The sequence below is a fragment of the Gracilinanus agilis genome, chromosome 1 (genome assembly GCF_016433145.1).
Source record: "Gracilinanus agilis isolate LMUSP501 chromosome 1, AgileGrace, whole genome shotgun sequence".
Taxonomy (NCBI): Eukaryota; Metazoa; Chordata; class Mammalia; order Didelphimorphia; family Didelphidae; genus Gracilinanus; species Gracilinanus agilis.
The window spans coordinates 481,041,707-481,063,582 of NC_058130.1; the positions used below are offsets into that span (position 1 = coordinate 481,041,707).

A 21,876-nucleotide genomic window follows, 5' to 3' on the forward strand; every position below is an offset into this window, starting at 1 on the left:
TGGAGTTGACAAGCAATTCAATCTGCATTATCTATGTATTATAATGCAAAATATAAAAATGTATTTCCATATTATTCATTTTTATAGATGAATTATCTTATAAAACCTAAACCCCAAATCATATATCCCAATCTCATTAAGCTCCGGGAGATACTGTAAAACCTTTATTCACATCTATGTTGGGGGCAGGGAGAGAATTTAGGGAGTCATTTCTTATGACTGACAATTTAAAAAAGGAATAAGTATTAAGGCAGAAATTTAAAAAAAAGTTTTTTTTTAAAGGATTACATAATTTACACATAAAGCAGTACTACTGACACCTTCCTCTCTCTCCCCCTGGTCTGGATTTATATTAGTCACAGCTCCTGTGTAGAAAGTAGTATAGCCTTCATAGAGGCAACTAACTTTCTGTAACAATGAATTATACAATATTTTAAATGACATTTAAAAAATGTACAGAGTTTTGAAGATGCACTGTAGAACTTTGGGGATGTTTGCCTCCAATTTTCTGCTTGTCATCTTTGTCATTCTAGTTTTTAAATCCTTAGTAAGCACCAAAAATAAATAAGTAAAGCAATGCCAATTTAATCTCTTTTTGGTGGTGGCAATTATCATGCCACACCCTTTGACATAAAAACCCAAAACAAACAAAGACAACAACAAAACAAAAATCACCAACAGTCCATTTAGAAGCATTTGCAGTGGATAATGGAAGGCCTAGATCCATTGTACTCGTGCTTACTGATCTACATCTGTTGGAAGATAGAGAGGGATGCCAGAATGGAGCTTCTGAACCAGAAAACTATTTGTGCTAAGGTGGGGCAATGATCATTTATTTTATTTCATCCTGGGGGCTAAGGCTGTAATCTTCTGCATCCAGTCAGCAATTACTACGTACATAGTGGTACCACCAGACAATGTGGCATTCAAATTCAAATCCTTACAGAGGTCCACATAAAACTTCATGATTGAGTTGAAAGTAGCTTCATGCATTCCACAGGACTCCATGCCTAAGAAAGATGGCTGGAAGAAAGTTTTTGGGTACTGAGACCTCTCATTGTCAAATGGTGATAATATGACCATCAGGGAGCTTACAGCTCTTTTCCAGAGAAGAGCTGTACTCAGGAGTGACCATCTCCTGTTTGAAGTCAAGGTCTACATAATACAGCTTCTCCTTGATGTCACATATGAATTCCCTCTCAGCTGTGGTGGTGAAACTGTACCCTTTCTTGTCAGGATCTTCATGAGGTAATCTGTCAGAATAAAGCCAGTCAGAATAGGGCATAAAGAAGGGCATAACCTTCATAGATGGGCACAGTATAGGTAACCAGAGTCCATGAAGATACCAGTGGTATGACCAGAGGCATACAGGAACTGCACAGGCTGGATGGCAGTGCCTAGCTGGGAGATAAGACAGGGTGAGGAGAGTGATGCATGTCATTCAGGACTGCATATATAGAGTATTATGCTCAAGGGAAAATAATCAGAATTTCAGGAGTCATCTTCATTGGGATAAGGCAATTCATTCACTAGACATAAATAGGTCTTTCCTTTTCTTCCTCTCCTCAATGATGACTAAGTTAATGACACCAACTGAGAAACTTCTATCTTCTTCTTATTCATTTCCCTGTGGCTGAGGAAAATTAACATCCAAACACATGTCCTACTTAGGCATGACTTGGTTTATGTTCAGGCTACTTTTTTATGTTTTGTTCTTTCCTGATCTTAGAAGAATGAATTGTGTGCCCCAAGATGCATGTATCCAGACTTAGAGGTGACCTTAGGTTCCTAAGAAGAGTTCTGAATTTTCTGAAATCTATGAAATCAGTGATGAATTTTATCATGGGAGAAATAACCTACAACTATTCTAGTATTCTTGAAAATGGTGGCTCCCAAAATAAAGATTAGGTAAAGACTAATTTCCTGGTTGACATGTACCAGGGATTGTTTGGCAGCTCATAACTAAAGTGAAATATGAAATGTTTTATTAGGAATTATTTTTCACTTAAATATCTCCTCTCAGCTAATTATGATTGTAATTAATCTGGTTTTGTTTGTTTTAGTCAAAATACAATTCAGTGAGATTTTTGAGTTTTGCTTTTCTTTTATGTACAAGAATACTAGATTTTCCCTACTTGATTTATATTATTCATTGAGTATATTTTTATTCCTCCTGTTTTGTGGAAACTCTAGCTATCAAACATAACCTAAGCCATAAATAAAATATTCCTATGGGGGTAGGGTAGGAATTTTATGAAGTAGAGAATAAATCTACTGGCCTCTTCTCATTAGATACCAAATTTCCCCAGGATTAAATCCAAATTAACTTGTATGGATGTATATGGAACAGCAAATAGCACCATCATTCAGACTCTTCAATTCCAGCAAAAGTTTCTCAATATTAGACATTAAATAATCCCAAATTTCTATATGAGGACAAAAGATATTCCAGAACATAGATACAAAGTTGTATAGGATATGGCCAGGTAGAGTTTATATATCAGTCATGCCAAATTAAAATCCTAGAATCATCAAACAGTAGCCATTTATTGTATTTTATATTCAACCTTATACTGTCAATCTATGGGAAACATTCATTCACCCACCCCATGCATCTTTGGTGAAACATGACTCAATGTCATATAACTACACAAGCCAGAATGACTTAAGACACCACATTTATGCATATTGAAGTAGTAGTCACTCCTAAAAGGCCTACTAAAATGATCTATTTATTCTACTTCTGGTCTTCCCCCAATGAGCAGTTGGAATTCTTTAGGCCATTGACTAGATCACCTGATCACACTATATTTCAGCAAGTAGTCTGCTAATGAAAAAAAAAGTTAGAGAGGGAAGACCTGGCATATTAGCACTGCTAAATGCTTCTTCCAAAAATCTCTTTAGATTTCAAATAAATACTACAATAAGGAAAGTAGTAAATACAGATTTTTAAAAGGTTACATTCTCTTAAATGTCTATCCCTAAATGAATTTGCAAATGACAGTTAATTCTTGGTACTAAATGACTTCAACATAAAGTATGTAAACTATGCAGTGTCCAAAGTAATTTAAAGTTTAAAAGTATACTGACTTTTGAGACACAGAGCATATGTCACATGTACAAATTTTGATAATAAAAATGGACACTGAATTTCAAGTTTCAAGGAAACACAAATGCACACTTATAGAAGTATAGAAGCTTCTCATTTTGGTTAATGATAAATATTTTTGACCCAGTAGTGACTCTAAAAGACAATGTACATAAGAAGGTGAATGGTAGCACAGTGGATAGAGATGAACATGGAATCAAGAAAGTCTGTGTTTAAATCCAGCTTCAAATATTTGTGAACCTATGCAAGGAATCATGCTCCTACTCTCAGATTCCTCACCTATAAAAGGGGGATAACCCTCCCAGGGTTGTTGTGAGAATAAGCTGATATATTTGTAAAAAGCATCTAGCACAATGCTTGGCATAAAGTGGATGTTATAAAATATTTGTTCCCCTTCTCCCTACTAAGTTGGAGAAAAATAATGAAATATTTCAGAGTTAAAATGAATGGAAAGAACATTAGATCCAAAATCAGAGGAATTGGAACCTCAGTGTGAACCTTATGTGCAGCACACATTACCTGTATGAAATAGCCAAGTCTCCTTTCTCAGTCATAGATCTCTTGCCTATAAATGGAAGTAAATTATCTCAAATGTCCCTTTGAGATCTAAATCTATGATATTAAATGGAATAAAGAAATAGGTATTCGCTTGTATTTATATGTGTGTTAAAATTTTATTCTTTTCTGGCAATCTGATACATCATTGAAAATATAGTGGAATGTGTACAAACTATATAAATGGAAGCAGGTTATGATTTTTATATATTTATTTGGATGCATTCTCATTTAGAGGTAGGAAGATGACAAAAAAAACCTACTGAGTCCCCCATAATTCTACCATTATGATTTAAGAAAATTGCATGTTATTGTGATTCTTTAGCAGAAGATTGTCAGCTTCAGTTAATCCAGGTTCATTTAGAAATGTAAAATACCTCTTCCTTAGTGGCATTCAAAATCAAATTCTATTTTTGGTTAAGCTTACCCTGGTGGACTCATGAGCATTTTATTGGGGATATTTAGTTTTCTTATATTATTCTAGATCTTTTCACAGCCTATCTCTGAACACAGTTCTTTCTGAAATCAGTAGAAGGTCCCTGTTCAAATCACCAAGAAGAAGCTACAGCATAGGCTGGAGGAAAGTGACCTCTGAGATAGTAGTGCTCTTAAAATAGAAATGTTATATTGGCTATTACAGAACTCATTGAAACACATTTCCTATTTCAAGGACAGTAAAGCTATTTAAAAAGGTCTCCCCCCCAATCCTTCTTTCCAGTCTTTCCCAAGCTGTGTTAGAGCTCTTCTGAGTCCCATAGAACAGGAATTTGGTCCTAGTCACAGTAGTAATAGAAAGGCTCAAGAAAATTACCTAGAATGGATTTGAGTTTGGTTTCTGGTCCCCTGGGAAATCAAATGGTTATGTAGCTAAACCATAGAACAAAGAAAGAGGAATTATGTCAGCTAATACGGAAGTGGGTAAAATTAAGAAATTTTAAGAAAAATGCTACTGAGAAAAAAGAGGGAATGTTTCTATGCTCTGTCTAAATCATCATTCATTGACACAATTATTGAATATAATTGAAAATATTCATAATTACTCATTTAATAATTATAAATTAATATGAACAGAATTTTATTATTAAAAGTGTGTTTAAATTTTTATTCAATTATATATGTGTACATATACACATATATGTCCTACATAAAGAAAGACAGAGATAGAGACATACAGAGAGATTGTGAAGAGGTTTCATTTCTTTATGACTTTTTAGTATTTAAAAAAATTGAACCATGAACATTTACATAAATATCCCAGTATATATGAAAATTTGCAGTGATGTGTCTTCTTCCATTACATTCATTTTGACAGAGAATATTACTGCCAATTCAAACTACTGTTATAGATCTCAGACCAAGACAAAATATTTTTATATAGGTGTATAAGGAAAATAATTAATTTTCCATATGTTTATAGGGAAGGTTGATTCCAAGACAACAAAATAATAAAATTGAATAACAGTAAGACATATAATATTGAGAAAAATATTTCATGTAAGAAATACTTTCTACACTTGATTTCAACATTGTATATTTTTCTAATTGCATCAATTCATATAAGTTTGTCCCATTGTTATTTTTTAAACCATTCTGTTCTCATTTCTTAAAGAAAAATAGTATTTCAATACAGTCATAGGTCATAAAATCTTCAACCACTCCACAGTTGCTGAATATCCCTTCAATTTCTAATTCTTTTTCAACAGAGAAGAACTATTATATACATATATAACATATATGTATATATATTATATGTTTGTGTGCATATGTAATATATATGTGTATATATACATACATATATATGTATGTGTATATATATATATATATATATGTATATAGGTATAGATTTTTCCCCTTTTTTTTATCTCTCTGGGAGACAGACTGAGTAATGGTATTGCTGGGTCAAAGGCCATGTGCAATTTTATAGTCTTTAATGTCCAGTTCCAAATTACCTTCCAGAATGATTATATCAGTTCACAATTCCACCTACAGTGCATTAACACCTCAATTTTTCCATATCCCTTCTAACATTTATAACTTTCTTTTTATTTTATATTAACCAAACTGACAGTGTGTGTGGTGGTACCTCAGAGCCATTCTAATTTTTATTTATCCAATCAATACTCATTAAAATTATTATTAATATGATTAGAGATCAGTGATGGGCAAACTACAGCCTGCGGGCCAGATGCAGCCCCCAGAAATGTTCTATCCTGCCTGGCGACATTATTCCTAATCTGAAGAATACAATGAGTAAGATACAATACAATGAAACTTCGAAAGTGTTGCCTTAGAAACAGACTGACAGATGAGCATTTCCTTTCCTTTGGCCCCCTCTTTAAAAAGTTTGTCTGTCACTTCAATAGATAACTGATTCCTTCTTCTGAAACCTGCCTGTTCACATCTTTTGACCATTTATTAAATGAGGAATGACACATATTCTTATAACTTTGATCAGTTATCTATATATTTGAAGAATTAAGCCTTTATATACACATGTATTTTGTATATATAGTTTTTTCCACAGTTTTCAGCTTTCCTTCTACTTTTGGCTTTATTGTTTTTGTTTGTGCAAAACAATTTAAAATTTAATGTAATTACCCTTCACATGACCATAGAAGAGCAGTAGCTGAAGCAGTCCTTATATGCAGAATGACTTCAAGAGACAGCAAGGAATATTTATTTCACTGTGGTATGAGGAGAAAATTCTGAACAAACCCAGGTGGAACTCAGATGCAATATAATGCAAAGAGCAGAAGTAAAGGATCAGCCGGCTCCATACAGTTCTGGCAGAGGAAGAATAGAAAAGAAAAAAAAGAAACTGCAGTGAGAGGAAAGTAGCCCTGTATAATCCAACCATAACAGAGGCCAGACATTATGCAACATAAGTAGCAGTGGGAGGAAATAGTCCCCAAAGGCCCAGACTCAGCAAGATTGAACAGAATCCACTCCAACCAGTTAAACCAAAAAGCTGCAAGCCTCCACATAACAAGCTACCTCTGCAGAATGTTCCATCTAAAACTGGGAGAGCTGAGCAGACCCTAGGCAGAGTACAAGTGTGGGATAGTAATCTCTCCACATAAGAAAAGGAGGTAGGTTTCAGCATATAGACAAAATCAAAGGAAATTGCCCCAAAGTGATCAAAAACAGAAAAAAAGCCTGGCATTAGAAAAATATCTCAATAAGAGAGATGGCCAAAATATAAAATGAGAGGAGGACAGCAATTAAAAAATGAAAGTGTGAATGCTCAAAGGAAAATGTGAAAGGATGTCAAGCATAGAATGAACTCCAGCAAGAGCTCCAAAAAAAGATAGAAAAACAAACCATATAGGAAAAATTTTTAAAGATGAGTAGAAAAAATCCATCACTCAGAACAAAATCTTACTGAATAAAACAGTTGCTTAAAAAAAGGAAATAAAATATCTCAAACAGGGAAATAATCCCCTTTGAAATTATATACAAAGTCTCAAAGAAGAAAATTACTCCCTAAAAATTAACTGTACAAATGGAAGCTAACAGCTTTATGAATATAGCAGGAAAAAATAAAACATATTCAAAAGAATAAAAAAATAGAAAAAAATGAACCCTCTCATGGGAAAAACAATTAGCCTAGAAAACAGATACATAAGAAACTAACTAGGAATCATTGAGTTACCTGAAAATAATGATAAAAAAAGACCTGGATATCACAATGAAATTAATAATCAATGAAAAGTTCATTGATATTCTTGAATGAGGAAAAAAGAGACATTGAAAGAACCTCCTGAAAGAAATTCCAAATTTAAAAATCCCAGAAGTATTATAGTCAAATACCAGAAATTCTGAGAAAAATAATGTAATCAGCTCTGAAAAACAAATGTTAAATATGGCAGAACCATAATCATTATTACATATGACCTAGCATTACCTACAGTAAAGTTTGAGAAGGCATAGAATATGATATCTTGCAAGACAAAGAATTTAGGCCTACAACCAAAAATCACTTAAGAAATGGCCATTTATGAAATAGTGGAATACTAGGCATACTCAACAAAATGATCAGAGCTGAAATGAAAATTTAATGATAAAATTTGATACTCATAAGATGCATAAGAAGATAAATAAAAAGAAAAAAAAGGCAAGAGAATTAGTGGGTTTAAACTAATCACATTGCTGCATGGGAAAGTGGTAACTAGAACTTGTAAGAATGTTATAGTACAAGAGATACCTAAAGTACTTAATATACTTAAGGTAATCAAGAGAAATAATGAGCTTAAAATGATTATATTCCTTGCCCATGCAAGTGTTTAAGATACTTAAGATACTTTAAGGTAATCAAAGAAAACAATGGTGTTTAATTATGTCACTAGTAGGAAGATAACAATTAAGATGCTTAAGATGACTATCACATGTGAATTATATAAGATATCAAAAGTACTTATGATAGTGAAGATACTGAAGACACTTAAGAACTTCATCAGCCTTATGGAAATAGATGGGAACATATATAGACTAGAAAACAGGGAGCCATTTGAATGGTATGCAATATTATATGTTGTTTTTTAAGTCAAGAGATAAGAAAAAGTAAATACACTATAGAAAAAAAAAGAAGAGAAAGTCCAGAATAAGTTATCTCACATAAAGAGACATGAAAGAATCAATACAGTTGAAGGAATAATGAGGAGTCATCACACAATTCTTGGACCTTAATCTCATTGGAATTGACATAAAATGAGAACATCCATACTCAGGTATACAGATACCATTGAACCATAAGAAATGATGAACAGCATGAGTTATAAAAAGGCCTGTGATATGTGTCTTCAGTCACGTCCATGGGAATATGGAAATATGTATAGCATAAAAGCACTAATATTACCTATTTGAGGCTATTTACCCCCTCCAGGTGTGGGTAGAGGGAGGGAGAGAAATTTGAATAGCAAAATGTCAAAAAAAAAACACTTATAAAAATTGTTTCTAAGTATAATTGAAAATAAAACAATATTTTCTTTAAAATTAATATACTTTTCATTTTACATCTTTTAATGCTATAGATCTCTTCTTTAGTCATACCACCTTTATTCAACATTGTACAATTGTTAGCTATAGCAAAAAGAAAGAAAAATCAATCAATAGCATTAAAATAGGCAAAGAGGAAACAAAACTATCACTTTTTGCAGAAAATAGGATGAAATACTAAGAGAACCCTGGAGAATCAAGTAGAAATCTAGGTAAAACAAAATTAAGCGAATTTTCAGTATATAAATTAAACCCAGGGGCAGCTAGGTAGCTCAGTCAGGCCTAGAGAGGTCTTAGGTTTGAATCCGGCCTTGGACACTTCCCAGCTGTGTGACCCTGGGCAAGTTACTTGACCCCCATTGCCCACCCTTACCACTCTTTCACCAAGGAGCCAATACACAGAGGTTGAGGGTTTAAAAAAAATTAAATTAAATTAACCCACATACATCATTGGCATTTTTTATATTACAAAATCGAGCAGCAACAGATAGAAAGAAAAATTCTACTTAAAATCAATGTAGATTATTTAAAATCTTTGGTATTCTCCTTGACAAGGTAAACCCAAGGACTACATAAACATGATTATGAAATACTTTTTATAGCAATTTTAAGAATTTTCCCAAGTCAATAAGCATTTATCATTGTTGTAGTTGGGAAGCAGTAAAATAACAGGGGTCTGTAGCAATCACATTTCCTAATTCTTTGGTCAATGGAGGGACCCACCCACAAGCAGGCTTGATTGAAGGGAGGGAAGGATCTTATCAAAGTGCTATTTCACTTCCCTCCTCCCACTAGGCAGTTAGAAAGTCAGTTACAATATGAGCATGGTGGACAATCTGACTAGATATCTTCTGGGCCCAGACAGTAGGTTAGGAAAGACTAAACTCCTAAAGATAACTTTCTCTAAATTATTCCCCATAGGATTGTACTGGAGAAGCTTGATGTCTTTGAAGCTCACAGGCACATGGTTATTTATCCCAGGGCTATAGAGTAGGAAGAACTCAGCTTGAGGAGGTTGTGAGTACATCCCCAAAATATATATCTAGGCACTGCTCCCAGTTGATAACAGGTTTAATGATAGGTGGAAATGGGAGGGATGGGAGATGGAATAAGGATTGATAAGGTCAGGGAAACCCTCAAATGGTTATGTCCAAGCAGCCCCTCCCCCCAAGGGGTAAGGTAACTTGAATAGCTGATTTGCTCTCTAACATATAAATATTCTTCTTCCATATGAAAATAGCTAAACTAAGGTAGATTGTGATGTTGTTGAATATCTAACCAAAGTAAAGCAGCTTGGCAGTTAGGAACTAAAATGGCTCTGCTCAGATTCAAGACCCAAGTCCTCAAGACCAACCCAGGACTACAGTCTCAGTAAGCAGAAAGAGGTACCTACTTTAATCCCAGGGCTCCAACTGCCTTTAACTACCCCCTTTCTCAGGGTTCTCAGGGGATGGGGGCCCTATGGAATTCTGAGTTGTAGCCTGAAATCTCTGCAGCTTGAATCCCTTTCTGCAATATGAATCTCACATCATGCACTTATCTTGTGCTTGATACTTTCATAAGCATTTGAGATATGAATTCAAGGCAATAGATAGTTAGCACTCCTAGAATCTTACACTGATTTTTTTTCTCCTTCAAGATTGTTTTATTTCTTTTTCCCTCTAGTATTTAAAAGTAAATTTTGATGTTTGTTTTCTAGCTTTTTGAATTTAATATTCTGTCTTTCTCTCTTTCTCCTCCTTGAGAAGGCAAACAATTTTATACTAGTTACACAAGTGCTTACATAAAAAAGCAATTTCCTGAAAATCAAAAGAACTCTGAGGTACCACCACATACCTAGCAGATTGGCTAACATGATAGCAAAGAAAAGCAATAAATTTTGGAGGGGATGTGGCAAAACTGGGACATTAATGCATTGTTGATGGAGTTGTGAATCGATCCAAACATTCTGGATGGCAATTTGGAACTATGCCCAAAGGGAGCTAAAAGAGTTTATACCCCAAAAAGATCATAAGGAAAAGGACTTGTACAAAAATATTCACAGCCATGTTCTTTGTGGTGGCAAAAATTGGAAAATGGGCTATGCCCTTCAATTGGGAAATGGCTGAACAAATTGTGATATCTGTTGATGATAGAATACTCTTGTGCTAAAAGGAATAATGAACTGGAAAAATTTCATGTGAACTAGAATGACCTCCAGGAATTGATGCAGAGTGAAAGGAGCAGAACCAGGAAAACACACGCACAAAGAGATATACATTGTGGCACAATTGAATGTAATGGACTTCTCTACTAGCAGCAATGCAAGGATCCAGAACAATGCTGAGGGACTTATGAGAATGAATGCTATCCACATTCAGACGAAGAAGTGTGGGAGTAGAAACACAGAAGAAAAACAACTGCTTGATCACATGGGTTGATGGGGATATGATTGGGAATATAGATTCCAAGTGATCACCCTAGTGAAAATATCAATAATATGGAAATAGATCTTGATCAATGACACATGTAAAACTCAGTGGAAATGCACATTGGCCATGGGAGGGAAGTGGGGAGAAGAGGGAAAGAACATGATTCATGTAAGCAAGGAAAAATATTCTAAATTAGTAATTAAATAAAATTTAAAAATCAGAGGAAAAATACAAAATCCATTTCCATGTTAAGCATGATGTAGAAGAAAAACACAAAAATTCTGAATAAAGTGAAGAAAAGTCTTCTTCAATCTTTGTTCAAATGTAATCAGTTCTTTCTCTGGAGGTAGATCACATTTTTCATCATAAGTACTTTTCATGCTTTAAAGACAAATATTAATGGATAGAAAAATATTAATTGCTCATATATAGACCATCCTCATATAATAATAATGACCATACTACCTAAATTAGTTACTTACTCATTACTATATATATATATATATGTATATATATATATATTTACTAAAAATAATTTTAAAGAGTTAGAAAAAAATAACATTCATTTGGAAGAACAAAAGTTCAAGAATATCAATGGAATCAATTTAAAAATTTGAAAGAAGGTGACCTAGCAGTACCAAATCTGAAACTGCAGTAGAGTGGTATATTAATGGAATACATTATGTACATAGTGAACATTTGTAAATTCCCATAGTAATCCAGTGTTTGATGGACTTAAAGAATCCACCTTTAAGGACAAGAAGTCGCTATGTGATAAAAATTGCTGGGAAATCTAGAAAAGAGTTTGGCAGAAACTAAGTATAGATTAACATCTCACTCTATATGCCACAATAAGGTCAAGATGGGTTTATTATTTAAACATAAAAGATAATGAAAAGCAAATTAGAGTAATATGGAAAAATTTACCTATCAGACCTAGGCAAAAGGGAAGAATTTAAGACCAAACAGGATATAGAGAGCATTACAGGTTAGAAAATAAATAATTTAGATTACATTAAATTAAAGTTTGTTTCCCCCCCCCAAAAAAATAAAAAATTTAGCCAAGATTGAAGAGAAGCAGGAGATTGGAATTCATTTTTAACACACAGTTAATCTGATAGAGGCCTCATTTCTCACATATAAAGAGAACCTAATTTAACTACAAGAATACTTTTCCTTTTCCAATTCATAAACTGTTAAAGCAGATAAGTAGTGCAGTGGATAGAGCACTAGGTTTGGAATAAGGAAAATTCATCTTTATGAGTTCAAATTTAGCCTCAGACTATCTGTGTGACCCTGCATAAATCACCTACCCCTGTTTGTCTTAGATCCTTATCTAAAAAATTAATTGGAGAAGTAAATGACAAACTACTTTAGTATCTATTCATAGAAAACCTAAAAATGGAATTGCAAAAAGTCAGAAACAATGAAATGGCTTAACAACAGCAACAACAAAGGATAAAAACAGTTTTTAGACAAAGTAATTAAAACTATCTATAGTCATAGGGAAAATATTCCAAATCACTGTTGATAGTCAAATTGAAATTAAGATAACTCTGCAGTACTGCTTCATTCCTATTATTTTGACTAGTATAATTGAAAAATAAAATGAAAAATATTTCAGGTGATGTTGAAAAATTGAGACACTAATATACTCTCAGTGGAGTAGTAAATTGATTTAACCATTTTATTTCATTTTTTTGATCTAACCATTTTAAAGAGTAATTTGTAACTTTGGCTAAAGATGTATAAAGCTGTCAATATTCTTTAACCCAGTAATGCCTCTGGTAGCTCTATATCGAAAAAAAAATCAAAGAAAAAGAAAAGAACCTATTAGTGGGAAAAATACATATTAACCTCTTTTTGTTGTGACAAAGAATTAGGATTTGAAGAGATACCATTCAATTGGGGAATCACTGAACAAATTCTGGTATATGATTGTGATGGAATTTAATTGTGTTGCAAGAAAGGATGAACAGGATAGTTTCTGGAAAATCTGGAAGACCCAGAAAATCATGCAAAGTGAAGTGAGCAGAAACTAGGGAACAGTGTACGTATGTGAGGCTCAATTTCTGTGAACCAGTTCCCATTCTTTGTAAATGTCATGATACTTGAGAGAATTTGCTGGGACACACACAAAACAAGGAAACAAATAACAACTTTTTGATTGTAGTTTCAATTCATCCCCTATGATTTGTCAGATCTCCATCACTGTTATCCCCTTGCTTATTGGTTACCTTGAATTAATATAAGACCCCTTTTTCAAATTGAAGACAAATGTCCTCAATGCAATAATATATGGAAGCAAAATAGGAATGATAATTTTTATATGTCTTTTATTTAGGCTACTAAATTTGATTAGAAAGAATTTAGGCTTGCTATTAGTAAAGACTTTTTTGGTGTGTCAAATTTAGTAGATTTTTACATAAGATATAGAAATGTTTTAACATGAAGCACTCTGCCCTATATGTATCTATAACATATCTCAAAGGGATAGAATGAGGAGACTTAGAGAGAATAAAATAATTGATAGCTAGAGAATCATTGCATTATAAGGAAAGATAAATAAGGTATATATGCCTATATATACTAGTACGTATTATTAATATTAAAAATGATAAAGGCTTGTATAAATATATAAATTAGTATTTTAATTAAAGCCATGTTTATAGATAAAATCATTAGACCACGCGCTTGTAAGCATTCAAAACTGCCGCCTCCATTTACTGCCTCCTAGCCAAGCACCTACTCACAAAGAGAGAGAGCCTACTGGCAAAAGAGGCCACTTCCTCCTAACCCAGGAGATTTAAACCCTTCCCTGCGTCAAGACGTCGGCCTTCCCAAGCCCAAAAACCGGAAACGGAAACCCGTTGGACCACAGGAAATGTAGTTTGATACATTTCCCAAATTTCACTTTTACAATTCCCCGTGAGGTCCGGCAAAAAAAAAGGTTAGTCCTTTTTTCTTCGCTGGACCTGTAAAAATAACAACTTCTAAATTTTTCAGGAAATTGGGGATAAAAGAAATAGATGAACAAATGGTTAAATTAGACGCATTGACAAAAAACCAATTTGGGGGCTGTCCCCCACTGGCATAACAGTGTACAATTAAAACAATACATACAACTCAATTTCAACTCCCCCTAGTTCAATCAATTGCACCCCAAAGTTCAAAGTTTGGTCTTCATGGTACAGTGAAGGCTTTTCAGACATCTTCATGTGTCCTCACCAAACAAGTTCGTTGTCTGGATTTTGGGGAGATGGCAAGATCCTTATTCTGAAATTATTCTCAAAAGAATTTAAACTTTACATTATAGATTACAAAACATACATTTTCTTCTAAGATTCATACAATTCCCCGTGAAATTACTCCTAAAAGAGTTAAATATACATATATTTTCACATTATTGAATTTTAAAAAACTTAACAGATATCCCCGTGAGGTAAACCTTAAACACACCTTTTTTCTAAAAAAGGGTACCTCAGGTCAGTTAAGGATGGCAAAATACAAAGAATAAAATTCAAGAAAAAGAAAAAATTACTTGTGAATGAAATGTGCAAAAATCTAGGGAAAATAAACTTAGACCTTTGAATGAAGGTCTAATTAAAGTGAATTCAGCAGTGTGCAATTACCCATCCAGGGCCAGGACTTAAGGAAAATGTCTCTCTCTGATCTGACTTATCATCAGCTTTTTAGGGAAGTGAGCCAAATAATTAACCAATCATAGGTGCTTTCTAGGAATCTAAGTCGAGGGGACCCATGTCCTCTAAAGTTTTAGAAAAGACTGGGACTCCAGGACTCAAAACCCAATTTCCACACCCTAAAGTATTGGCATAGAACTGCTGCAATCATGCAGATCTTAGTCAGTCAAGTCTCTGACCATGTGCTTTCTTTAGCACTATTAATGGCTTTCATATTCCCTTCTGGAATCAGAGAGGCATTTAAATCACAGTCCTATAGGCTCAGGTATTTGCTGTAGAATCAGAAAAAGGATAAATAATGATTATATATGTACTTCCAGTAGAAGATGAGAAAAGGGGAAAATCAATTTCTCTCATTAAAAAATGTTTTAAAAAAAATCAAATATATATATATATATATATATGTATATATATATATATATATATATAGCTTAGAACTAGAAGGGTTATGTTACCCAAAAATGAGGTTTTCATTCTGTGAGTGTAAATGGATCTTACAAAAAGCAGATTCACAGTGCACATTCAAATAGAGTACCATTATTTCCAATAGCACATTTTAAAACAATAAACAGTGATGTTTAAAATTATATACTTGTTACAACTTTTAACCCTTGGCAAATGCTGTTATTGCTTCCATAGCAAAGAATATACAGCAGCTCCTTGACTCTCTGTATTTAAAAAAAAAATCCTGGGTAGGAAATGCTTCTACCCATTTAAGGCAATAATATCTCTTATAATAAAATATCTAAAAGCTTTATCCTTTAAGACAACAATTCTTAAGGATTTAAAGTAAAAGTTAAAAAGATCTCTTGTAAAATTACAAGGTAATATTTAAAGCATGGAAACTTTCAAGGTTCTTTGCAATTACCAAGACAGAATAAATTTTTAAAGACATGTGCTCTATAAGATGTTCATAGGTGGTACATATAACCACATTGTTTCTGATACAGTAAGCTTTAAGTAAATTACGAAATATAATAACATCATAAGCAGTAACTTCATTAGCGTAAAATGATTCAGCGCAACAGGAAAATCAACGAAATAAGCAAGATTAATTCACAAAACTAATTAGCAATATACAGTAAGATACAGTCTTTTTAAAACAGAAATAAAGCTCATTCAGTTCCGAGGTTTTAAAAGTTCACCCCTGGTTTCAATTTAAGGTTCTTTTGATTGAGTTCTGCTGAGTTTAAGGGGTTTTTTTTTTGTTTGTTTTGTTTTTTTAAAGTTCAAAGTTCTTCCCCTGAGTTCAGTTTTTTAATCACAAGCAAGTCTGAATAGGCCATTTGGCCCCATTAAGGGTAAACGCTAGGTCCACGTGGTGTCGGGTCATTGTAGAAAATCCCACTTGTAGAGCTTGTGTGGGTGGCTAAATTAGGTCTTTAGAGAAACACGTGGAAGGCTAGAAATAGGGAAAAAGGGGAATATACCCAAATCATTAGAGGCAGGAACTGAAGCAGTCTCTGGAGGTCGAGATCTCGGCAAGTCAGGACTGGGTTCCTTCCCGGAAATCTCAGGTTCTGGAGTGGAACGATGGCAGCATCAGCAGAATCAGCAGGATCAGCAAGTCAAGAATGGAGATCAGTGGCAGAGACAGTCTGGCTGGGCTCCAGGATTTTAGTTTAAAGCCAAAAGCCCGAATCGGCTGGCCTGACCTCCCTCCCAAGGTGGCTTGGGCTGGACTGGCCAGCTGAGTCCCACTGGAGGCAAAAACGTGCTCTTGCTTTTAGCAAAAGCATGGCAAGGAAAGCCACTTTCCTTTTTTAAAAAAGTGCTCAAAAGAGCTGAGCCAGATGGCCAAAAAGCAGGCATGGCTATAGTTAGGCTATCTGGAAGATTTAGAGTTCGAATTTCGACCTTCTGGTTCGCCAAATGATAAATATGAAAAATGATAAAGGCTTGTATAAATATATAAATTAGTATTTTAATTAAAGCCATGTTTATAGATAAAATCATTAGACCACGCGCTTGTAAGCATTCAAAACTGCCGCCTCCATTTACTGCCTCCTAGCCAAGCACCTACTCGCAAAGAGAGAGAGCCTACTGGCAAAAGAGGCCACTTCCTCCTAACCCAGGAGATTTAAACCCTTCCCTGCGTCAAGACGTCGGCCTTCCCAAGCCCAAAAACCGGAAACGGAAACCCGTTGGACCACAGGAAATGTAGTTTGATACATTTCCCAAATTTCACATTTACAATATACACATATATGTGCAGAAATATGTGATTTGTATATATGCATGTATATACACATACATTTGTGTATACAGGACTCTGAAATATACATGCACATGTATATATCTATATCTATAATAAATATAAAGACACACCTACAGACATCTATAGGTGTGCATATACACATATATGTGAATATCTATGTGCATGTATTTATGTGTATTCATGTTTATATAGAGATATCTGTGGGTATGCATACACGCAAATATAGATTTTAAGACATTAGGACTTCATGGCAATAAGTCTTAGGGACATTATTTTATTTTTCACTATTTCATAATCACTATAAGTTCTTCATGTTTTATCAATATTTCAGGCATCGCACATTCAGTCTAAAGATTATTATAAGAAAATTCCTTACTAAAATTTAAGAGATACATAAATATCATGTTCTCATAGTTGCTGACATCATTTATTTCTTTTAATATTCCCATGATAATAACAAAAGGTAAAGAAGATTTGGAGATATAAATCCTTCTAAATCATTCTTTTTACATATAATAAAACCATTTTTTCCTTACAATCAATTGTTGATATCATAGACAAGTCTATTGAAGGCAATAAGGATGGTGAAGAACCTTGAATCCATATATTAAGAGAATTGTATAACTAAACTCTATGATGTTTAAATTCCTAAAGAAAAGACTTGAGAAAGAAGATTGACATGAGAACAGTTGAATTAAAATGAAATTAAGACTATTGATGCATGCTCTATATTATGGTAAACTATCATCCAATCTATCAATTTCATAAGTTTTGAAAAGTGTTGGAAATGTTGCATGTAGAAGAATAATAAAATTTGTTTTATTTGCCTATGGAAGCAAGTCTAAAAGCAAAAAGAAAGAAGTGCAAAGATATCAACTGGATCTTGGTATGAGGGCAAGCTTCCAATGATTGAAGTAATTTTAATCTTTAAGTGGATTACTTCATGATGACTAAATGGAATTAGCTCATCCTCATTCATCATTAGACTCTAGCCATCAGAAATAATGTCATCCCACCCAACTTAGTGGAGAGGGAAGATCAGTTACCCACACATGACAATAAGTAACAAATCAAGAACAAGGGACTGCCCTTTGGGCAGTCAAATCTGAGTTGAGGCTGCCATTTGTCCACTTGAAATTGAAGGTGGATGCAGGAAGTGGAGAAAGCTGCTATCTTTTTAAATAAGATGGTAACTTCCTGTGGAAGCAGTTGGAGCTTTGAACTTGGTGTTAAAGGATCTCTGCTGAGACCTCAGGTGGCTTCCCTCTGAATTTTCATGTGGGTAAGTTCTTCTCCCTTGGAGTTTCTGGAGTCTATACCCTCAAGGAGGCCTCTCTTGCCTCTCTAATTGTAAAAAGGCCTTGTGGCTAATAACCTTGTTTAATTAACCTCGGTGATCCTCTAAATTCTCATCCAGTCCAGACCTCTGGTCCTGGCCAGAGTCTCTTTCTCTCTCTCTATTTCTCTACCTTCAACCTTCCTCATTGTAAATAAACTTCCATAAAAACCATCCTGATTTGAGTCTATTTTAAATTTGGAATCGAGCTAATCAGATTCCTGTTGACCATAACTTAAATAACTAGTTTCCCCTCTTACAATGATGAGAAGTATTCTCTTACATCTAATATATTTATGCAAAGTCTGGATAAGTTTTTGTAGGTTATGTAGTAACAAGTATTCTTTCTTCTGTTATAATTTTTACCAAATGACCAAAGAGGGTCTGTCCACTATTAATAATCTGTCTTTCTGTAATTCTGACTTAAGCAGGTCTAATGATAATTTCAGATCTTCACTGAGCCAATGTCAACCTCCCATCATACTGTCTTTTTCTTAAATGTTGATTTAATCATTGATTCTGAATCTGTGTTTATTTAAGTATAGATTTGAATCAAGAGATTGAACTAGAAATCCTCCCTGGCTTGTAATATTCAAAATTATATCTGAGTACCCCAAAAGGATATTTGTGTGTGATGAAGTATTTTTAAAAATATGAAATTAAAATAAAATCAATTTTTTACTTCATTACTTTTAATCATATTATGGATCTCACTTTTAAAGAAATTTCAAAGCATCAAACAATCCCTTGAAAAATGTTTAGACATGACAGATCTAAGATGTTGACAATATAGCTTATGCTTTAGAGAGAATTATTGGGGAATATCAAACTCATTTTCTTCAGGATGATACTCATGACAATGTTTTATTTTCTTACTATCCAAAAGGCTTTTTGGTTGACAGCTTCTCATAATTTCCTCCATTTACATTTTATATTATTGCAGTTGGTCTGGCCATGAAGAGGGTCAAACTGTGCTGCAGTAATGTTATTGCCAGCTGTGAAGAGTTGCTTTTTCTGAATTATAATCCAGAATGGAAATTTTTTACCAAATATAAGACATGCTATCTTTCCCAAGCCATTCCTATAAAAATAAAACTAGATGAGAATATCTTGCTTTGAATTTACAAATAATCTTTAGGTGTCTTCTACATTTGTTAAAAACAGATTTGGAACTGAGCATACTTCCTTTATTCACATTTCCAGGGTAGGATTTATATTACTCATAGATAATATGCATCCTTAAATATTTAAGAAAGATGTAACAGATCAGTCTTCTCAATAGTAAATAAACACATTTTAAATCTTAAAAAAGAATCAGTCATTGGAGAGATTAATAGAGACTTTAAAAATTGCACTTTTTATGGTACCTAATCAATAATGAAAATCCCAATATCAATTTTAGTTCTCTCCCATCCTCAACATTTCCAAATATTATCTGAAGAAATGGTTCAAAAATATTTTCCCTTCTTTGACAGCTCCTACTCTTGGTTCCATCCTCTACAATCCCTGCAAATAGATGAACCTCCATATTCTTTCTTGCTTTCTTTCTTTATATACTGTCTTTCACAATCTCAACCATGAGAAATTCAGAGATCCAGGGCACTTAGAGCTGATAAATTGTCTTTCACTTTCCAGGAAAAATAATGGCAATTAAGAGATAGCACTGATGTACCTGAAACCCTCCAGTTAGTTATAACCATACTAGTATTTCCATACTACTGAGAAAATCTTGCAAATCAGTTACCATGTACTGCTGTTGACTCCCAAATATATATACATATGTCTATATATATTCAGCCTATCTTCTTGCCCAAGGCAACAGTTTCACTGTTTTATTTATTGCTAGACTGAGAGAAGTAACGTGGTTTAACAGAAAGAGTGTTGAATTTGTATTCAGAAGACCACAGTTCAAATCGCATCTTTGCTAATTTGTCACTAAATCTCTCTAAGTTTTCATTTCTTCATAGAATGATGTGATTGGAATCAAGGGGAAGGCTCAACTGGAATAACAGATATAACTTTCCAGAGCTAGATATATGCCAGTTATTTTTACCATAATCAACAGCAGTAGCCTCTAGGCACCAGGCCTCTAATCTGTTGATGACTTAACTCTCTGGCCCTCTATTGCAATCCTGCTGAGCTCAATAAGTGTTTCTAGAATAATACAAAGTGTGCTTGCAAATGTTTAATCAAAGAAAGGAGGAAATAAGCAGGTACTTTTAAATTTAATCTGCATTAACTCTTTCTTAAGTCTAGAATGTCCACAAAATTCATAAAAAGATAAGTCAGTGATAACTTTAATAACGCCCACACACATACATATTGTACCTCAGGTTTGAATAAGTAATCTCTTTAAACTCTAAAACTGATTATAACCAACCGGATATTCTGGTGTTTTGTTAATCCCAGCCTATACAAAACAAAATTCACCTTCTTCTAACCTTTCCTATATAAACTAACATAACCATTTATTTTGTTGGAGTTACCATTTTCCAGTCACTCTGCTGATCTCCTTTTCCTGTTTCTACCCTCACATCCAATCAGTTTTCAAGTTTCTTTGTTTGTTTGCTTTTTAATTCCAATGCCTCTATTATCTTATCTTCTTTCCAGGGCCAGAGCCATAGATCAGATATTCATTACATTTTACCTGGGCTGTTATTATAAACTTCTAGATAGATTTTTTGGTTCTAAAACCTTTCATGTTCAGTCTATTCTACATCTTTTTTTTTTTAATTATTAGTTGTATTACTAATTCTATTAGGTAACTTCCCAACTATAAAACCTTCAATGACTCCCAGTGATTTTTTTTAACTTCCAATACTGCCTCAGGAAGAAAGTAATTTGATATTTCTCCACTCATCAAGTTGTTAAATGCAAAATAATATGCTTTTTAAAATATCTATGATGTAGTTGTTCTCAAAAATCTGGCCCAGGGCCTCCTAGAGATACCCAAGACCCTTTCTACAAACCCATGAAAATGGCAAAAAATATTTTTGTAATAATACTAAGATGCTTTATTTTTAATACAGTAAATATTAATAGATATAACACATTTTAAAATAATCTAGGGGAAGCCGATAATGTCAAATAATATAAAGATTCAGAGACTAAAAAGTTTGAGAATCATTGCTATAAGAAATGAAATTCTTGTCATGCTCAGATAGGACACATTGAAATGAGAGAGAGAGAGAGAGAGAGAGAGAGAGAGAGAGAGAGAGAGAGAGAGAGAGAGAGAGAGAGACTGACTTATGTTGTCATAAGAAAAATTGATGTCATGCTTTCCTCTAAGATACACATAGAATGTTGAACATACTTTATCCCAAGGATAGCAACTGTCAAAATGCGGCTAGAACTGCCTTTATGGCCCAGAATTTCCCAAATTTTCTCATTTCAAGGATTTTTTAGTGTCTCAATAATCTTTTAATGATGCTTTTGGACAAAAAAAAATTGCCTAGAAGTTCATTTTACTAAGTAGTTATATTTTTAAGTTTTCTTTGTGAGTGTTATAAGGGGATAATGAGGACCTGAAAGGTTGGATTGGATTTGATGGG

At 33.7% G+C, this 21,876-nt stretch overlaps 1 pseudogene; it reads right to left on the bottom strand.

Annotated features, from left to right (window-relative positions):
- Positions 1–811: 811 nt before the first annotated feature.
- The window catches only part of LOC123253178, a 171,704-nt pseudogene continuing 150,639 nt past the window's right edge, over positions 812–21,876 (bottom strand).